This window comes from Coturnix japonica, chromosome 1 (genome assembly GCF_001577835.2).
Source record: "Coturnix japonica isolate 7356 chromosome 1, Coturnix japonica 2.1, whole genome shotgun sequence".
Lineage (NCBI taxonomy): Eukaryota > Metazoa > Chordata > Aves > Galliformes > Phasianidae > Coturnix > Coturnix japonica.
Window position 1 is genome coordinate 45,822,270 of NC_029516.1, and position 17,086 is coordinate 45,839,355.

The 17,086-nt window shown below is 44.9% G+C and overlaps 1 protein-coding gene and 1 long non-coding RNA gene across 14 annotated transcripts in view; one reads left to right on the top strand and one right to left on the bottom strand.

Annotated features, from left to right (window-relative positions):
• Positions 1 to 3,746, bottom strand: part of TNRC6B (trinucleotide repeat containing adaptor 6B) — a 121,076-nt gene extending 117,330 nt beyond the window's left edge. For 9 of the 10 annotated variants that reach the window (XM_032444645.1, XM_032444658.1, XM_015860539.2 and 6 more), the window contains exon 1: positions 3,632 to 3,746. The gene's annotated coding sequence lies outside the window, so the exon portion shown is untranslated. Of the gene's footprint in view, positions 1 to 3,513; positions 3,556 to 3,631 lie in introns of those variants that run through there. The other variant, XM_032444684.1, reaches the window with a different exon arrangement.
• A 64-nt stretch (positions 3,747 to 3,810) lies between these two features.
• LOC107312881 lies at positions 3,811 to 8,288 on the top strand. 4 transcript variants are annotated; one of them, XR_001554679.2, is made up of 4 exons: positions 3,811 to 4,843; positions 6,497 to 6,545; positions 6,728 to 6,867; positions 7,486 to 8,288. It is a non-coding gene; the product is annotated as an uncharacterized LOC107312881 (long non-coding RNA). The 4 variants fall into 4 exon arrangements; XR_001554674.2 differs by lacking the exon at positions 6,497 to 6,545 and having other exon boundaries at positions 3,811 to 4,400; XR_001554683.2 differs by lacking the exon at positions 6,497 to 6,545 and having other exon boundaries at positions 4,662 to 4,843.
• Positions 8,289 to 17,086: the final 8,798 nt, after the last annotated feature.

Sequence of the window (17,086 nt, forward strand, 5' to 3'; positions counted from 1 at the left end):
CCAACCACAAACCTTACGCCGATGAGAACTTCAAAACCTCAGGGCATTCCCCTACAACGTGCAATCTGTAAGTGCAAAAACACCCTCTCCTTCTTAGCACTATGAGAAGGAAAATGTATTTGGTAGACTTAATGCCTACTGTTCCATAGGAGGAAAAAAAGCCAAACAACATCCATTCTTTGAAGCAAAGCACGCTTACTTCCTTGGGGGAAAAAAAAAAAAAAAAAGTTTTCATTATTTTTGCACATAGCAAAGCAAATATGGAGAATAAAACAGAGAAATCTAGGAAGTGTAAGAGTTTTACTGTCTGCTAAGAGTGACAGGGAAGAAGCAGCATTATACCCTACTGGCTATTACCCTCATCAACTCCCAGGCAGAAATGCCAACTGGCAGCTCCTTGTCTGACAGTGACAGCTGGCTCCGGTACCACAGTGCGTCCCTGCTTCTATTAGCAGACGGGGGTAAAAAGTTTAGTTTGGATTAACAAGAAATTGAGAGCAGTTCTTCAGGCTCTACATCGCATGCCGAGTGCTGGAAGAACAGCACAATTTAGTTTGTACTTTTATCAGAAGGAGGAAAAAGCAATTACTAAGGTATGGAACGTTATCAGCAAATTCTTTTATACCACATCTGGTTAAACAATTAGAAATATATAGTATTAATTGCTCTACATATGTGTCACTAAGTTCTCACTATTAGAACAGAAGACAATTCACTTTCCCTAAGACAATGTAACATTTTACAAGTATTTTTTTCAAAAACAAAACCATCAGAAAACCATTCAAGGCACTTCCAACAGCAGCTCAGGCAAACACACTGCAAGGACTGAGGGGGCAAAACTTGTGCTGAACAAGACCCAGCAGTATCTAATTGTGACTTTCAGATACTTCCTCCTCTAGCCATGCATTAAATACTTATTTTACCACATGAAAACAACAAAAAAAGCCACTTCTAAACAGTGACAGTCTTAGTGAGGAAAGTCTTTGCTGTTCTGCAGCAAAGAAGCCGCAAAGCAACTGCTGATTGTCATTATTGCACAAGCCGGACTATCCATATATAAACACAAACACACACACACAAATAAAGATAATGGCAATAAGCAGCCAGGACAGAAAATTCTGCATCCAAGTATCCTGCAGAAAACAGAATAAAGTAACCAAACCATTTGGTAGACTATTAAAAAACCCATTCAAATCAATAACTAAGCTCCTAGGATGTTTTTTCTATGGTCTCCAGTTCTTAATAATTGTAAAGGCAGCCTTCCATGAGCAGAAACACACCAGTTATACCGTGAAATAAAATCAAGACCTAAGAACAAAATCCATTTGAACTTCCTTTCAAATGATGCCTTCTATAGCACTCCTCACCTCACTCCACCATCCGGGATGCAGCTCCACAACCCACTGTTCCAATGCAGCAATCAGGCACTACTTCTGCAAAGCAATTTATTTCTGTTTCACTACTACCTGCCATTGGAGGAAAACCTCAGGCTAAACTTACTGTTTCAGAGCTAAGTTTGCTCTCTCTGAAACTCCCTCCTCTTCAAGTCATCCTCCAAGCCTGGAAAGCTATAGGACATCAAGTTCTAATGATCAAATGCTCATCACCAGGCAAAGCCATGACACGCTCACTAACTGCAGGGTTTGACTGCAATACTCAGTCACACAGTTGCTGGCAGGTGATACTTTCTCTGATTCAGTTTCGAGATTCTCCTTCCCCAACAACATCTATATGTTGTGTTGATGAATATGATTTAGCCGGGAAGTATTGGTAATGGTTGGACTAGATGATCTTCTAGGTCTTTTCCAACCTTGATGATAATTCTGTGAACATCCGACTGGACCAAACCTTATTTTTGTCACATTTTCAGCTCAGATTTCCAGCTGAATGTGCAGCTATGCAAACACTGCAGTAACATTCATTCATACACTGGTTTATAAAGCAGGGTCACTGTTTTACCCAGTACTTCCACATTATTGGAATTAAGAGAATCTTTTTCCTAAGCAGCCCGATAACATCATAAGGAAACAAATGAAGACTAAGTTGACGAGTTATACACACTAGAACTTTACCAATTAGCACTGCCAATTCTGAGTTAATTGCATATATATATGTGCATAGTTTTACATGAAATTGTATATTCACAAAATGTTTACATGAAACATAGCTAGCCAAGATGAAAGTAAATGATATAATGAACATCACACCTAGTTCTATGACATAATATCTACCTGCACCGCATTGCCACCACAACTTCAGAGCAAGAAAACTAATGCGTGCCTGCTGCCACACAGGGTTCCACTCTCCCCTCATCTTTTTGCCAGGCCATCAAAGCACTGCCAGGCTTTACCTGCCTGAGTAGCAAAGTTAACAACAAACGGGTGAGGAGCCACCTTCACCAAGCACTCCTAAGGTCCATCTGCATGGCAGCCCCAGCACTGACAGTGGATCACGCAGCAAAGCCCTGACCTTATCTTTGAGTTCAGGACCTCGGGTGCCACCGCAGATCAGAACGTTTGGCTGAGCTCCACAGCAGTACGTGTGTTCTGAGGCACCTGCACTGTCACAGCAACCATAGGAGAGGTGGGATTGCTAAGCAACTTCGGTACAGATGAGCTTAATAGAAAGCTGCTTGAACTCGTACAATAAGAAGTTGAAGAAGCAAAGCTGCTCTGCATACAATCATACCAAAAACTAAAGTTCAGTTCATCTGAATAGCAACAGTACTGGAAAGCAGCACGCAAAACTTTCATACAGGGCTACACAAAGTACACGGGTTTACCTGCTGCTACTCAGAAAAACGCATAGGTTTTGGAGATGAAAGTGGGACTGTAATCAGACAAGCTGTGGTTAAATATGATTACGGAGGGTTAAAAAAATAAAAAAGGAGAGGGCAGAAAAAGTTAACTCTAAAGGCGCAATGCAGACTATAGGGAGAGATAGCAAAGTCACTGTTCGGGGTAGCAAAATACGGCCAAACAACCATAGGGAGGCTAAAGCGGAGTGTACAGCATTAAGCCCCTCTGCTTCGGCCAGGGCAGCGCTGCGCTGACCCCGGGCTCGCTCAGAACGCCTCAGTTCTGCCCTGCAGCAGCCGCCGAGAGCCGGCGGGACACCGCGCTGCCCAGCACCGCCTCTCCACACCCAACCAGCGGCTCCTATCGCTACGAACACCCCGGGAAAGTTTGCTATCCCCTTCCCCGCGCCGCCGGGACACACCTCTCGGCACCGTCCCTCCTCCCACCCACGTCCCCACATCAACGTTCCACACAACCACGGCGAGCGGCCGGGATACCGCCGGGATACCGCCGCCACCTCAGCGCCGTCCCCACACCACAGCGGCTCTCTCCCGTTCCGGCCCTCTTCCCGGGGCCGCGGGCCGGGAGCCGCACGCCGCGAGGCCGGGCAGCAGCCCGACGGCCCCCAAGGGCCCTATCGGTGGAACCGGAGGGACGGAGCTCCTCGAGCCGCCGCCGCGCTGGGTGAGCCCCCCTCAGCCCGCCCGTGGCTCACTCTCACTGCAGGGCGGAGGGGCGAGCGCGCCGCTACCGCCAATGGCCCCTCACAGGCGGCGCGCGCGGCCCGCGGGCGGGAAGGGCCCTGAGGGGAAGGGGGGGGAGGACACACTCACCGCTGAGGCGCCGCCGCGCTGAGCCCCCTTCTCAGTGCCGGGGGCGGCTCCGCCCGGGGAACAACGAACGCCAAAAGGCTGCGGAGCGGAGCGCGGCCTCCTGCTGCGCCGACACAAATAGTAAGAAAAAAAAAAAAAAAAAAAAAAAAGAGAGAAAATAGTTTAAAAAAAAAAAAAACTTTCCTCGCCGCCGTCTCCCTCCCCCGAGGAGCACGAACCCAAACACACTGAGACACGCCCCCGCGCCGCCCCTCGCGCCGCCCATTGGACTGCGCCCCGACGACCCCCGCGCTGATTGGCTGTCTCGCCTGCTCGTCTTATCTTTCTCCGCCCCTGAATGCTGTCCATTGGGGAGAGCCGCACGCATCTCCCCGCCCATAAGCCAAGGCCCACGTCCATCAAAGAGAAAGACCCGCCTTCCAGCTCCTCTGATTGGACAGACTCGACGGTACCCCTTCAATGATTGGCTGCCCCGGCTGACTGTCACGTATTGACGTTACCTCCCTCGCTGGCTACCGACCGACCCCCTCCCACTCCTCCCCCTGGCTGGGAGGTTGGCCCCGTAGATGAGACGCCCGCCCCTACTTGCCCCGCCCCCTCTCGCTACGGATTGGCCGGTAGGCTGCGCCCTCGCACGCCATTGGCGAAGGCGTGTGCTCGTCACATTGTAACGCGGCCCATCGAGCAGCGGCGCTGGAAACGAAGTGGATGTGGGGGCTGCAGCAGCGTGCCTCCTTCCTCTGCCCAATGGAGGAGACGGGCACACCCGGTAATGAGGAGGACAGCGGCCACCGCCTCTTCGTGATGCCAGGGGGCAACAACGCCACACTCCTGCCGTCTGCAACATTTACTTCTTGCTCCGCCCTTCCCACACAGCGATTGGACGGGGAGGATGTCAGTCACACTACTGGCCAGCCCATTGGTCGGGGGCGACTCCTCCGCAGCCAACTGGCAGCCGCCTTCGGTGCCAGATTACGCGCAGGCGTGGGCGGGAGGGGGCGTTGTCTTCCCTATGATTGGTTGAGTTAACTGTCAATCTCCGCACCGTCTCCTGGAGGCGGGGGGAAGGCGGTGTCGGGCCGCGTGAGGCGGTGGGGGCGTCACGTGGCTCTCCCAGTTGCGCACGTGACGGGGCTGGCGGCGGCGGTTGGTGGGGGGGCGGTGTGAGGCGCTTCCTCAGAGCGCGGGTTGGCGGCAGCGCTGCTCCGCACGGTGCGGGGGGGGGGAAACGGGGCCTGGAGGGTGAGGAAGGGGCGCTCTGAGGGGACCTGTGGGGTCATCCACACTCAGACGTGGGGTTTGGTGTTGTCTCCATGGGCCCCTTCCAACTCGGGCTCTTCTGTGGTCGGAGATGCATTTGGGAGGGAGGGAAAATGGAGGTGTGTACCCCCATTTCCACGCTCTTTTGGTTCTCTGGTATTGCTGAGGGCTGCTGTTAGCACTATGTCTGTCCCCTCCCAGCCTCATCCAGGCCTGTGTGCCAGCGCCATGTTTCCACTTGGTCTCCTCAGGAGCATCCCGTTATAACGCCACAGCAGCTGAACATGGACTTTAGGTGCCAAAAAGCGAAAGAACAGAGATGCAATACCGACCTGGCTGTGCAGATACTGAGGGAAAGCAACCTCTAAGGGGGCAGGGTTTTGTTGGAAGTTCAGAAGGTCTCGTTCAGGTTCACACATGGAGAATCTCAGCTCCTGGGCTAGTTTCCAGCTCCAAAAGCCCTAATGTGTAAGAACAAAGTAGTTCTTGCTATGTTTTCACACCTCTCCTATTTGCATTTCTGTCCAGAAGTGGGACGGAGTTAGCAAGTGAGACTGTATTTTTTCATCCACTGGATGTCAGTGTTATGCTACTGCTGTGGTGCATTGCCAGGTGCTTGGAGAGCTTCGGCTGCTTGGGGATGAAGGCTTCAGGAAGAGCTTTCCCTTGTGGTTGGTGTGCGATGCTAAGGAAGTGCAGGGGAAAAGGTTTGATAGCGTGTGGATGTGCTGCTGCCTTTGGGACCCTACTCACAAAGCTCACACTGAGCCCTGAGGGAGACATGTCCTTCAGCACTGGAGTCAATCTCGCCTTTGCTCCTTATGCTGTGAAAATACGTGGCCTCATCTCTTTAAAAAACAAATTTCCTCATTATACCAGGGGCAAATAATGCTGCATCTAACAGAGTGCAGGAGAAGGGATAAAACACTAGAAACAGCCTTGAAATCTGGAGTTAGAAGTTAGGTTTTCTTAGACCTGACAGTGGTTTATTATTTCCAGCAGTGCCATAACCTTCTTTTTAGAGTTTTGCTGGCTTCTTAAAGTTAGTGTATCCGAATGAACTCTACTTACACTCACCAGAAGCTGTTGGTACTGAAAAACAGATTTTGCCAAGCCTTTTTCCTGCTTCAGATCCTTTAAGCCGCAGTTATGTAGTGGGCACAGAAAGTACCTGTGTTGTTACTGGTGCTGCGAGTACAGACAGGTTGCCTTTATGGAAGCCGCAGCAAAGCATATATTGCTGATCTTTACTGAGCATTATTATGATGTGTTTTGGTATGAAATATAGCATTGCAAATATGATCTATAGCAGCCAGCATTGGAAAAAAAAGAAGGCTGTTGTTAAAATGATTTGTGAAAAAGTTATAGAAGAATTAATGTTTCTTGTTACACACAAAATCAGGCTGATTAGGTTATTTTCTTGCTTATTTCTTTGTATTGGAAGCTGCGCTTTTTCTATCCTTTTCCTAGAAAGCTTCAGTGAAGATTCAGCATATGGCATCAGAGTATCAGATGAATAAAACATCAAATATTTGGGAACGTTGGGTACTTTAAAAATACCGATTATCCTTATTTAAAGGTGTTTATCCTAATTACTACTTGCAGCAAACACTTCTGCTAAGGATTCAGCATTTCCTGCTCCTTCAGCTTTTTGGTAAGATTGCCCAACTATTCTTATGCATCCTTCACATAGATTTCCAGGGAGAAAGCAAGAGAAAGAGGAAGTAAGACTTCATGTGCCTGGGAGATATACAAATGGGGTTAGGAAGAAAGGATTTGTATTTAAAATAAAGAAGAGCAGACTTCAAACTAATTGTTATTGTTTTTCTTTCCTAGGTCTTCTATAACAGCAGAGAACAAACACAAAAGAGCAACTTAAAGAAAAAACAGAGGGAATGAATACTAGAATTAAATGAAAGCAGGAGAAAATGAAGGAGATACGTCAAATGTGATTTTCAAACTTGAATGCATGCCAGGTGATTAATGCTAACATTCCTGCTTTGCAAAGAAGTCCTCCCCCCCCCATATATATATATATATATATATATATAGAAACTCATAGCATTCAAGTTTCAAGTCCCAGACATGTCTCCATCCGTAACCATACTCAACACAATAAGCTTATTTTGACAGAACTTATTTTCCTGTGCCATACCCATGAAAGACATGCAGTTGCAACAGTTACAAGAACAGTTTATGTATGTCATGGGCAAAATGCTCAGTAGAATTTTAAGCTTGTGCTGCCGTGCTCGCAGAATCCTGTTGAAAGGAAAGGGGGAGAAAAGAGAAGCTTGTCAGCCCACAGCTAAAGGGAAAATATTACCAATGTGATGGCAGCTGTTCTTAAACGGAGAACAGTTTATTGCAGTATTTTGTTTTGTCTTTTTTCCTGGAGGCGAAGCTAAAACAATGCTTCGTTAACATTATTTGAAGCTATTTAAATATCGTAATTTTCAGCAAAACAATATTAACATGTGGAGTTTTTTAATAGAAAAAAAAAATAGGCAATTAGGAAAATGTTTTGAATAATATTGTATTCTTTTACCCTGTCTTTTTTTTTTGCCCACTTTTTTTTTCCCCTGCTCTGCTGGCAGAGGAAGATGTCTGCGTTGTTCTTCCAGTACTGAAAATGAAGCAGTGTGCACATAAAAGTTATTGGCAGCTGTGCTGAGGCCGGAGGTCGTGCAGCTCCTCAGGCAAGATTTTATTTACCTTTTAACCTCCCCATTTCCCCAACTTGGTCGGAGATATGATACTCAACAGCAGCGGGAGCCTGCACACAACAGTTTGAGTCACCTTTAGCTGAACCTAAATAAAACTAAAGTGTAGGTATGTGAAAGCAATTGCAGTATTTTATTGTCACAGCTCCACCTTCATCATCAGGACAGAGTTAGAATTTTACATAGGGCAACTGCTAAAGGTTCTCTCCCCTTCCACTTTCCAAGGTTTAGGCGTACACTGGAGTTTTCCATTGCTTCTAGGGTAGATACGGCACTCATTTGTGTACTTTTTAATGTCACCTAGCCCCATTGCAATAGAACAGTCAGGCTTGGAAGAAAAAAGAGGGCTGGGACACAAACCTCCCATCCTCTTTATTCCTCAGGAAGCGTGAATATATATATGTGCCCTTGCAATTAGGGAATAAGGAAGTTATGCATATCTGGTAATACCACACTTGCAGGACTAATGCTATTGCTGGAAATGCTCCCACCTGTCTTGTCTAGTTCAGACTCCTACTAAGATAACAGGAATATGTGATTTTTTCCTCCCAATTATTACTGTTTTTTTCCTGGGAGTTGTAGCTGTGTAGTAATTTAAGATGTCAGCTTTCCAAGGCTTTGCAGTGATTCTAATTAATTGGGTATGTTATTTAATTTTTATTTTAACTTGGGCTTTTTCCTCAGATTCAAAAGGGCTCCCATTGTCCTTTATCATGAGGGAGATCAAAGCAAGCAGAATGGAGTAGCTGCCATTTTGCCTTAGTCTGAGGAAGCAACACTGTTGACTGTGGAAAGGTCCATACCTGTCAGAAGGACTGAAAGTTGTACTGCAGGTAGAGTAGCCGTGATGCTTTGGTCTGGTGAGCTGGGCACAGACTGTGAGCAGCAGTGATGATCTGCAAGAAGAATGTGTGAGAAGACAAGGAGGGGGTCTGGCAAACTGCATGAAGTGTAACTAGAGTGGGGCAAAAGAGTGCAGACTGGAGGGCAGAACATCTGGAGATGGAAACATCAGTTTCCTTTGCTGGTGTGGAGAACTGTGCCTCCTTCAGGCAGACTGAGGAGAGAGAACGCACAGAAATTGCCATAATCAGGCAGTTAGAGCTACAATTGGACTGCTTAACCTCTCCCTCACGTTGGATGGTGGTTACACTACTGCCCTTTCACAGGCTTCCTCCACAAGTTCTCAGAAGTGGTGTTTGATGGGGAAGCATAACGTCTGCATTTTTATTTTAAAACAAGTGCGCAACATGACTTGCTTATTGCCACCTGCAGAAGAACCGGAGTCAAGTACAGTAGAACCTGAGGACAGAAAGTGGGAATAATAGAGGAAGGGAGCATCATAAGAAGGCAAGCTAGAGGAGGAGAACAACTGCAAGACTGTACAACATTAGGACCAGTAAAAAAGAAGATAAAAAGAAGGAGTACCAAGGACTGGAAAGCTATATGAGAGGTTTCTTGGATCCAGGGCTGCACACAGAAGGTGTATTTCATCTCTCCTGCACAGACATACAGGCACACGAGCGTACACGGCCTTTCCTAGCTCTCACCAGCCACAGCCTCCTCCTTACCCTTGCATCAGCTGCAGGGAGGCCCTAGCAAGGATCCCAAAGAAAGAGCTGCCCAGAGAACAGAGGGATGATGACAATGGTGACAGCAGGAAGAGCTGCACAGGGAAATGGACCAGCAGCAGCCGTTTCTATGACTTGGCCTCCAGCAGTTTCTGGAACAGAGAACAGCGAAGCTGGGTGGGCCAGGCTGTTCCTTCTTTAATGCTCAAATCTGACTGCTTACGAACCCTGTGACTCACTCCCTGTCCCAGCTCGCCTTCTGTAATGGTTGGCAGCAAAGTAAAATCCAGGTTCACAAGTACAGCGTTGTGTCACCCCCCTTGATGGAAGCCTACCAGCAGCTTCCCTGTGGCTGAGCTGCTGTTGGGAGCTTGGGGTGGGACTGCATAGGCAAAGCCCACAGGCTGACTGCTGGGAGCAGTCACAGGACCTCTTGGTAGCAGATGATCTCTTCAAAAGCACTGATTAATCACACACAAACAGCAACAGAGGAAGACTCAATTGCTCAGGGGCTAACAAAGCATTTGGCCCACTGGGCTATTTTCTTTTTGCACAGGGAAGGAATGATGAGGAGGATTTTAGTGGATTTCATCATGCACCAACAACCGTTTGTAAAACAGCATGTAAGCCCCCACACATGTGAAAAAGCAAGCAAAAACACCAGGACTTTCCTTTTAATCCTGCACTAAACCCCCAGACAACTAGAAGAAAGTCCAAAGTTAGCTGGGTCTTCCTTCCTCCCTTCCTCCTCCTTTTCCCTGAAGGAAAGCAAGATGTTCTGTGGTTGCTGTTCTGGATTCATTGACTGTGCTAAAGAAAGCACATTCCCTCTCAAGAGCCCTGAGCAGTTCAGTTCTACTGTTTGTTTCTGCTGCTTGGACTGCACTTGATTGCTGCTGCTGCCTTACTTCCTGTCACTGAGAACCTTGCAGAGCTTAAACCAGCCCTGGCAGCAATTCTTTCTTACAGCCTTGCTTCCACAAAGAGCATTGATAATACACATTAAAGCTACTCTTAAGAAGACATTTGTGTTTATCAAGGGAGTCCAACTCCTGAATCCTTCTACTGCAGCAATTTCTTATGAAGCAGTATTCAGTGCAAAGACCCTACAGCATTTCTAAGGGTTTCCTCACGTTAGCAACACTGCTGTGCACGGGTGAGTTCCCAATTACTTATACCAAAAGCTACTTACACGGGAGACTTTGAAACAAGATGGAGCCTGCCTGAAACAACATCCTCCTTTTGGCTGCAGGGTACAGCATCTGTGGCTGGCGCCTGTGCTTGTCTGTCTCTGTCTTTGTTCTTGCGAGTTTGTCTCCTTGGATGCAGAAGGGAAGCTGTTGGTCATACTGTGCTGTCAGGATCTCCAACATTCATCCAGCATAACCCCAGTGGGTGCAGCAAAATTAATCCAGATTTGCAGAAGGATAACTTTGCCTCTGTAAATTAATTAACGTGTTTTAAAGCGGTTTGCAAATTGGTGAGGAACCAGTGGAGATTGCTTTAGCTTTTCCTTCCAGAAAAAAGTTTTGATTTATGAAAATGCTGCAGTCATAAATACCGAACAAAGGAAGTGGATATATTACATTGTCTTCATTGAGAAAGGGCGGATGCTTAGATAAACCAGGAGACAGGTCTTTATTTCAGCACAATGCCTGCAAGGATCTCTATCTCTCGTACCTCTCCAATAACTTAATTTTAACTACCTTTCTATGAGATTTATTAGGCTGCGAAGGAGAATTTCAAACAAGTAGTTGAATAACAAAGTCCTAGAAAGTACACTGTTGAATTGTCTTGCATTGTGATAGGGCAACAACACAGACAGCATAGCAGCCTTTTCCATTTCTACCTTCCATGATTACCACAGTTATACCTCAGGACACTACACAGAGCTATTTTCTTCCTTTTAGAAGCAGCAAGATGTCAACAATGGCCATGCTAAATCAGAGCAACTTATCCTCCTGCAGATGTGTTACACACTTAGCAAGACAGCTATAAATGATCCCACTTGGTTTATATTTGCTATTTTCCATTTCTGTAGTGCAAGTGCTCCGCTCAAGGGGACTGCCAGCCAACGGAAAGAATTTCTGGTAGGAGATTAAGGATAACTGAGGAAATGGTTGCATGACCTATAAAGAGAGGATCGTAAATATTGCAACAATAAAACCAATAGCTCTTTCAAAGTTTAAATAGCTTTTCTTTTCAAACACTTGAAGTAAATGCCCTTTTCCCAAGGTTGTCTAGCATCCGCGCCTTGGGATTTTGCTCAGTTTCACGAAATATATTGTAATTTCTCAGAGAGAAAGCTTTTCCTTTTAATCATTTTCCTCTGTGGAAGCGTCCTCTTCAGAGAAGCTGGAGCTCAGCTGCCTCAAAGTGCATTATTACTTCCTCTAGCACTGAAGTTTCAGGGAAGCCAGAGCACAACAGTAAAACAGCCCCTGCATTTCTTCAGCACCACGGTCACAAACTATGCAAGATGAGGCAAGTATGATCTGTCCTTCATAAACAAGCAGCACCACTTATACATTTTCTTACCTCCCAGGGGAAACCTCAGACACAAAGGTCTGCCCGTGTAAATACTCAGGTATACAATGTATTTTCTTCACAGTATAAACTGTACAAAAAGGTGGACCTGGGCTGCTGTCACTCTGCACAGTGGAACACAACTAACATTCCTATCCCACACACTCTGTTGGCATGCAACACGTAGCCTTTGTTTTCCTGCTGTAGGATCCAGCTCTAGAGCAAGCAACCTGTTTTCATGTGCTCTTTTTTTTTTTTTTCTCCCATACTCCATCTTACATCACTGTGTAGCTAATTCAGGGGAAGCTCAAGCTGTTCCACCTGCCATATCAGAGGGCTGCACGCACATCTTGCTGAAGCATTCCTATTCCTTTGCTGATCTGGCCACAGCCCGCTAGCACAATTGAAATAAAATTCACTATTCAGCAGAAGCTTTTTTTTTTTTTTTTCTTTAAATAAATCAAAAAGGAAAAGATCCTTGAATAAAGACAATACTTAAAAAGTATCCTTGACCTGACTTTCCTGTTGCTTGCCTATGGTACCATATGCATTTGCATTAAAATCAGCTCTCATTATTATATTCTGTGTTTCAGGTCCTCTGTAATGGCTACATTCCTTGTTATTCCTGTTTTAGTTTGGTTCTATGCTACATCAGTTTTCTTGCACAAATTCCGTCCGTAACCAGGAAAATAGAAGCAATGATTTCACACATCCACTGTGGTTAAATCTTGGCTTTCAGCACACCCTGTCATCTAGAAGTTGCCTGTCTCAGGTAGAAAGCAAGAGAAGGGCTGTTTCATGCTCACAGTTCTACAAGGTGACACATCTAATATGTGAGAAAAGAAAACAAAACCTGACAAGGCAGATGAAAAGGCAGGAGCTGGTATCGCAGCCAGGCAGACTGAAAATTGAGAGAAACAGTCAGAAACCTGTCAAAAACTTCTGACATTGGCAGATCACGTTATGAATTTAGGACACACCAGCAATTCTGCTCTAAGTTCCTACGTAGATGCTTCTCAGCTACTCCTTAATTTCATGTCATGTTGGAAAGCACGGTAAATTTGCCCCCATTATAAGTGAGGCAGGAGAAGCTGAAATGCTGTGTATTAAGGCGTGGTTTTCTACATCCTCACTCCCCAGGTATGCGTGCCCATGCTTGCAGCAGAAATCAATAAGTGTTGTGACAAGAGTTAGGTAAACATCTGTCAGTCCTGCTACATGCTACAGTTTCACCCACATCCACAGGATTCTCTTCTGAGAGGGTTCCTACAGTTGTTTGTGCTTTTCATAAGCTTTTCATGTTTACAAGGATTCCCAAATTCCCCCCAATGACAGGGGGACACGAGGTCCAGGTGACACAAGAAGGTCACTGATTCCTGCGATGTTCCCTGATCTTGAAAGAGCATGAATGAAAGTGTCAGGAAACAGGAAAAAATTAACAATAAATAGCAATATTGAAGATAAAGTACATTTATCGTACTTTCTTGGAAAACCTCCCTAGGGTAAGTACAGGAAAAGTGATGGTATTGTTAATACTGGAGCCCTGTGAAATGAGCTTGGATTAGACAGACTCCTTTTAAAACAGTAAGGGTGCAATTGCTACATGGACTTTAAACACAGAAAGCAAAATATTATGTTTACTGTAAGTACATGTACCGTAATGCCCAAAAAGTAAAATAGAGACTGGATTTATTCTGAAACATGGTCTGGAGTTTTAAAAAAAGGCTTTTCTATACCCAAAAAAAGGGAGCATGGGAAATGAGCTGTGGAGTTACTTAAATGTCAAGGATTGTACCGTGCCAGGTAAACCTGAAATGTAGCAGAGGGATTCTGTTTCATAAGTGAAATGTCATTACTGATGAGTACAAATTATATAGGAAAGATGGAAAGGGAAACAGAGGTAGCACTTTGTCATACGAATTTACAGCTACAGCAAGACGTAATTCAGCTGCTATGAGAGCAGTAATGAAAAATAACACCAAAAAGGGACTGACGTGGGCATCAGCTATAGCCTGCTCCAACGATTTAGAGCCTCTCTCAAGGTAGTCAGAACCAGGGGACGCTGTACTTGTGTGGGCAGCTGAATTCCCCACAGCTGATAAGGAACAGCATTTGCCAAAGCTGTTCATGTATTACATGGAAACCTACTCCAATCCAGAGAGTACAGGTTCTTCACAAACACCAGCAATCTAGGAAGTGCAGTTGAGAAGTTAAAAACACCACCAATGAATCAATTACCTGAGCATAACACAGCAAAGAGTTTATTTGTTTTACTTAGAAGAGGTCTTTGGCATAAGTCACTGGACACACGTATATTAAATATACAAATGCATCCCAAAGGAAACACAGAAGGCACACATTCAGCCATGACACTCTTTCAGAACCACCCCCCATTCCACATCAGAAATAGCAAGCTGTAAGCCCCGGTTCCATTACTCTGTTTCCAAAACCAAGACTGGCCAGTATAGGTCCCACAGTGCACCACATGGATCAGCAAACCCAGGCTGAATGACCAAGAGCGAACAAGATCTGGAGAACAGACAACCTCTTGGGATTGTCCAGGCTCAGGAAACAGACTCCAGAGAGCTGACCATGTTCTTCCCAATAGCAAAAATCAAATATCTCCCATCTTTCCCACTCCCTTGGAAGGTTAACGACTTGGTTATGTTATTCCAAGAGCTGGTTTCTTGTGCTAGGACAAAATGACATCTTATATGAAGACTGCTTTAAACACTGCTATGCCATCAGCCTCCATGATGGATCAGTTCTTCTAAGAGAACTGATGAGCATTGCTTCTCACCCTTCTGCCCCCACCACCATCAACAACATTTTATCTGTAAAGTGACAGAGGTTCATTTTACAGGTCACGGCCTACTTATGAAGAACCACAGTTAGCAAAATAAGCACAGTCACCTCACCAGGACTCAGACCTGTTGCCACTAAAGCAGCCAAATATCCAAGTTCAGCTGATCTTGTCTGCAAGGAAGAACAAGTTCCACCAGAGTCTGAAACATCCACTCTGGAACAGCGAGGTTGCGTGCATCCCTTAAGAGTCATGCTGAATCAGGTCATGCAAGAAAGCAAGTTTGCTCTCTCCAATTCCATAAATTAATAATGCGTAATAAGCCTGAGGGATTCTATGAGACACTGGAGTCAAGGCACGAGATTAGACTTCTGTGACTTCTAAACAATAAAAGCAGGGAAGGGAATTAAAAACTAATGAACAAGCACTACGTTTTAGGAACCGTGTGGCAACAAAATGGAAGACAAATTGATGAGAGATTCGCACTAGAAAGGAGATCCTGTTAGTTGACAAGGCTAAAGAAAGTGCTTTCACATTTGCCATAGGAAAAAGAAAGTAAAGTAAAACATGTTAATCAGCAAGCACAGAATAGATGAAATAGCAAGTGAAATCAGCTTCTCGGGTGATTTAAGTTACTCCACCCAAGATGAAGCAACAAAGACAAAAAGCCTAAAGAGAAGAAGGACTTCCTGGAAAACCTGACCAGATACATTAACACAGTACTTAGTAAATCAGCCTATTGCACTGCTTTAAAAATAAATAAATATCTTAACAGTCTGTGAGAACAAGGAAGCAACAGGTGTCAATATTCCTATCAGAACAAAAAACTGGAACCATGTTGGCTTTATACATTTCTCTCGAATCCCTGCTAACAAAACGAAATAAATACCAGGAGAGAAAAAAAAAAAAATCCCCCAATTATTTGGAGAATAATGGAAACATGGCAAAATCAAGCCATTTTAGGCAGTTGTACATATATGTATGGCAAATAGCTTTTGGCACATAAAATATATTTCTCATGTGTTAACTTACTTTTGTGTCCAAGTGATGGCGTAATTTCCAACACCTCTTCTCTTCCATTACCAGGAACAATTTTATTAAACACTGCTGATAATAGAAGCTGACAGACCTAGCAGTAAAACTACAGCCTGTTCCCAGAAGGCTATATAGAATAACTGGATAGAGTCACAAGCATTTAACCTACTGACTGAAAGTGCATTTAACTTAGAGCACAATACCTTTGGTATTACTCAAGGTATTCTACAAGGTAAAACCAGAGTAAAACAAACCTTCTTGCTGCTGAAGTTAAATTCACTTCCAGGAAAGGCAGTTAATCAGTCAATCAATACATTGCATTTTATCATCAACTACAGGCAGCTGTTTTAGTGTAACAATTAACACTGCAGCCCAGCACCTGGAAGAGCCTTTGGAGCAGTTTGTTCTGTGCTGGTAGAGCAGCAGTTGTCACCGTTGTACTTATGCACTGAAATAAACTCATCAGTGTCTCAACACGAAAAAAGAAAGAAAACTAAACCTATCATTTTGTGATGCCTGTATAGCTTTCTTGGAAACAGGTATGTTACCCTCCAGGAGTCTACTATGATTAGGATTTATTTCTCTTAGATATCTCAAGGGGGCTTAATTATGACAGGAAAGGATATAATTTAGATGGCAAGAAAGCAGAGTGAAGCATCAATCTGCATACTGAGGAAACAAAAACAACCTGCTTCTCCACTTTGTTAGCGGCAGAACTGGAAAAGAGCCAGTGAACTAGAGGGCAGTGGTGTCAAACAGGTCCCTTACAATGAACAGCTTCACATACCATAAACCTGTCACTTGGAAACATGATGGCTGAGGACATGTGTGAGCCAGGTCTGTAAAAGGTGGCAAGGAGATGAGGAATAGGAGTGGTCAGTACTACATCTGACAGTGGAATAATTGGGGTCACTCGATGAAATCATCAAGTAAACCATTAAAATTGCCTGAAGACTTCTTTTTAATACCACACAGTGATCTAGGGATCTATTGCCACAGAACACATGGGGGCTAAATGTATAAAAGGATTTTTAAAGAAGGACTAAGTGCATTCATTAAGGCCGGGTCCAGAAGGAACTGCCAGTTTAGGGAGTCCACAGGCTGCTGGAACAGTGGCAGAGAAAGACTTTCGTACCCAAGCTTTGTATTTTATGCTTCTGTGATCACCTGTTACTGGGTGCCCTCAGAGAGAGGATAGCAGATTAGATGGCCTTTGGTCTAATTACATGCAGTGTCTCTTATGGATCAAAGCCCACGATTTAGGCATTTTTTTTAGAGCTTGGAAATGTTAGCCTGAGGAAAAAAAATAATGAAAGAAAGAAAGGAAAGAAAGGCAAGGGAAGGGAAAGGGAAAGGGAAAGGGAAAGGGAAAGGGAAAAGGAAAAGGAAAGGGAAAGGGAAAAGGAAAGGGAAAAGGAAAGGGAAAAAAGGGAAAGGGAAAGGGAAAGGGAAAGGGAAAGGGAAAGGGAAAGGGAAAGGAAGCATTTGAAAATCGTGTCTGCCTGCCTTGCTTCTTTTCAGCCTCAGAGATGTGCTCCTT